At 39.9% G+C, this 4,227-nt stretch overlaps 1 pseudogene; it reads left to right on the top strand.

Moving 5' to 3' along the window:
- The first annotated feature begins 571 nt into the window (after positions 1-571).
- Positions 572-709, top strand: LOC119826956 (annotated as a pseudogene).
- Positions 710-4,227: the final 3,518 nt, after the last annotated feature.

Genomic DNA, 4,227 nt, shown 5'->3' on the forward strand with positions numbered 1-4,227 from the left:
CAAAAGTAAAACAACAGATTTTCTGTGGTAAACTAAGTCATTGTACCGGCAAAGGTACCAGCGGTTATAGGGGTTAGGGAATAACCACGATAGTCCTTTATAATAAATCAGTTTTAATACAAGGGAAAATAAGGAAACTTACAGAACCAAGGGTCCAGCGGAGCAGAAGGTACGCAGGGGAGAACCAAACGGGGCTCCTTCCGGCGCCCCGATCCTATTTAAGGGGTATGCTACTCCGCTGGGGCAGCCACACCCCTGAACGCAGGGATTGGGCCAGCTGCCCCAACAAGTCATCCTAGCTTCAGCCTTCTGTGCCACTGTAAATGGCACAAGACGTTGAGAAACACTTTTAAATTGCCAAGGAAAAAGTTTGTGTATTCCTAAACAACTACATCTATTTTCAAAGCTGAATGGCCAAAGAAATGAAATGTCACAAAGAAAGCCATAGTTGTGGTAAATAATCCATGTGCTTTTAATTGCTAGAGTGCTTGCTCATATAGAGGAACAGACTTGAGTGACATGTTTAAAATGATAATTTGCAACAGTATATTGAGAAGACCATTAAAATTTAATACTTACCTGGAAGGGGAGATTCTATAATCTCCAAAATGCAGCTTATCCATTGCTCTTTGGATGTCCTGACTCCTGCTATTTCCTTAAATGTAGGAAGCTATACTGTACAATTTGTGGTAGCAAGGAGCTCTCCTCTGAAACAAATAAATAAATGTTTTTAATCACTGTACCAGAAATTAAGTGGATTATGTAGTTACTAGGATAAAATTCCTACGGTACTACAGTAATATATATGTTAATCACAAAAGCACTTGACCTGTGATTCTTATACCTGACTTAATATGCTCTAAACCCTAGAAGAAAAAAATTAACTAATGAGAAGACATGTAGAGTAAAAAACACATGAGCCAATAGTAGCATGTGTGGGGATAAAATGGTCTTTGAGTAGATGTACATATCATGACATCAAAGCGTGTATGTCCCAGGATTGCCTAGATGGACGAGCTTCTGAAGGACTGTGAACCAGCACTGGCCCAGCGCGGATACCCTCTTCTGTAGTACTACTTCTCTTAAACCTGTCCTTTCCTCATGACTCTTGTTTGGGATTCAGCAGCCCATTTGTTATGTCAGAAGAGGCACCCACTCTCCAGAGAGCTTTTCCAAAAGTAAAATGGGATTTTTTTTTTTTTTTGCATGTGTTTTACCTCTCCTTTCTCTGTCCTAGCAAGCTACATAGCTGAAGTAACAGTTGAAAATCCCGGGTCCTGGTTTTCACTGACATTCCTACAGTGCACTGGTTTATAACAAGACACAATATCACACCATGTTTCCGCACGTTGTATCTGAATATATGGTAATATCCAGCTTCCAGAGGCATGTGCTCTCAGGCCAAGATCTGGTTAAGAGCATGTTGACACTCATTTAATGCCTGGGGACATCTCTCAGCTCCAACAGGCTTTATTTGGGTCCAGAGTGGATACTCCTCTGCTGTGATCCTTTCCTTTGAGAGCACATACTACTTATCTCCAATACGGATCCAGTTTCATTCAATGACTGCTCTGATTAGGTCAAGAGTGTTGAGGATAACCACCATTATTGTGAACGTGCATCATTATTTTGTATAAGTGATCGTCTGCTTGTCTTCCACATTCTGGAATGGAAAAGATCATGCAGGGTACTACAGGAGGGCTGGGGAATGTTGGTTATCATTTTATGATTGTGCCTTTCATATATTTTCTCTCACCCCTTTATTTCTCACAGCTAGCACAATGACGGTCATACAATATGTTTACAATATAACCATCAACACCAGGGTTCTAATCTGATCTTAGATCTCTACCCTGTGCTCTAACATACATTGTGCAAGGATCTTCCAAGTTTATTTCACAACTTGAATTCCTGGAAGCCATTTCAACTTACTGTGTCCAAAGCAGAACACTGAATTTATGTTACCACCCTTCAAATTTTATCCAACAAGGAAATTAATTTTATTGTATTGTCGTCCAACTGCTCCTCCTGCCAAAACTTGGGCATCTTCTAGGGAGGACATTTTTACTTCCATCTGCTATTCAGAACTTGCACAAAACCTGTCATTTTGACTTCCAAAATATACCCAAACCAGACACTTGGTTTTCCTCTTACTTTTCTTTATTCCAACCACATGCCCCTCTGGACTCTGGCCCCGCAGAAACAGTGCTTTCCTATTTGCTGTCTTTTCCTCAAGTCACGCATGGTTTCATTCCCCAAAAGTTGTTCCCACGGAAGTTTATAACGAAGCCTTTCTTAGCTTTAACATCTTTTGTCACAATCTTCACATGTTTTCTTCTTAATTGCTTGAACGTCTATATGACTTTTGTGATTATTGGTGACTATAGAATCTTGGTTGAAATCAATACATAGATAATGGGTTTCTTTTTTTTCCCAGTTTATTTATTTTTTATTAAAAATTGCCATCTCCTCCCCTCCTCCTCCCCCTTCCCTCCCCTCCCCTCCACCCATACCCCCACTCCCTCCCTCTCCAGGCCAAAGAGCCATCAGGGTTCTCTACACTATGTTGAGTCCAAGGTCCTCCCAACTCCCTCCAGGTCCAGGAAGGTGAGCACCCAAACTGACAAGGCTCACACAGAGCCCGGGTTTCTTAGTTCATACACACTACTAAAATAATATGTTACAAGCTTTGGTAATTTGTAAAAAAAAAAAAAAAAAAAAAAAAAAAAAAAAAAAAAAAAAAAAAAAAAAAAAAAAAAAAAAAAACAAAAAAAAACTCTTGTTTTTTATAATTATGGAGATCAGGATACTCAAGGTTACGGTATCATCATGTGTTTGTAGCAAGGGATTTCTTGATGAATTCTTACATGGCATCTCAAGACAGAGATAGAAAGGCAGAGGGTAAACTACAACATGGCCCTTCCTTTAAGTAGGTTTTGACCTTACTCCTAAGTGTCCCTCATGCCTTAATCCCCTTTGATCTGGAGTACCACAATGCAAACATGAATTTTGAGAGGGAACTTTAAACCATAGCAACAGACATACAACAAAACTGGATGAGCAAATGAAATTAAAATCATGTCATTTCAAGATCATTCAAAAAGACTTGTGAACATTGTGCCTTGTAGGCCTAAGATTTCTAACAGGATAATGATGCACAGCTTAAGAAAAAGTCGGCAAAAACGTCAGGTTGAGCTGCCTGGGGAAATCGGGTCGCAGGGAGGGAAGAGGGATTATAGGAGCAAGAGCGGGTCAAGATCATGAAGAGAACTCTACAGAGACTGCTGAACCCAGCCCTTGGAAACTCACAAACTCTAGACTGACAGCTGTGGAGCCCACCTGGGAACAAACTAGGCCCTCTGTATGTAGAAGGTAGCTGTGTAGCTTGGTCTATTTGAGAGACCCCTGGCAATGGGACCAGGATCTATGCCCAGTGCATGAATTGGCTTTTTGGAGCCCATTCCCTATAGCAGAATGCCTTGCTCAGCCTTGATGCAGGACGGAAGGGCTTGGTCCTGCCCTACTTAATGTGGCAGAATCTGTTGACTCCCCAAGGGAGGCCTTACCCTTTGGGGGGAGTAGATGAGGGTAAGTTGTAGGGCAGAGTCAGTGAGAAGGGCGGGAGGGAAAACTGGTTGAAATGTAAAATGAATAAAATATAAACAAAATAAAATAAAACAAGAAAAGAAACGGTGTGCAAAGAGCAATGACATTAAATAGGCTAAGATAGAATGCAGACACGTTTGTACTATTATGCTACGGTAGGATAATTAAAAGTTCAGCCCCTCTTATTATTAAAAACAGTTATGATGTAATTTAAGAGTCATTTGATATTCAGGAGACAAAATTTTCCAATATCCAAGTCATTTTAGATAAAGTAACCAATGCTACATAACTGTCCCATAACATCCTGTTATATTAAATATGATATGTTACATATGTACGTGTTTGGGGAGTGTGAGAAAGAAACATATAACTTACCCTTAAATACTTAGGGTATTATATATTTCTAATTTTGTTATAGAGACAATCAAATGACAGAAGAGATTGGGAGATTTTCCCAGTTTCATACAACTGGTAATAAAAGGACTGACTATTGGAACCCAGGAACATGAATTTTCCAGCATACTATTAAACACCAGACACCACAGAGTAGTCCAGTGGAAACAATGGGATCTAAAAGTTCCATTTCTAGAGTAAAACTCCAAGTACAATAGACGCTAAACA

This window comes from Arvicola amphibius, chromosome 11 (assembly GCF_903992535.2).
Source record: "Arvicola amphibius chromosome 11, mArvAmp1.2, whole genome shotgun sequence".
NCBI lineage: Eukaryota > Metazoa > Chordata > Mammalia > Rodentia > Cricetidae > Arvicola > Arvicola amphibius.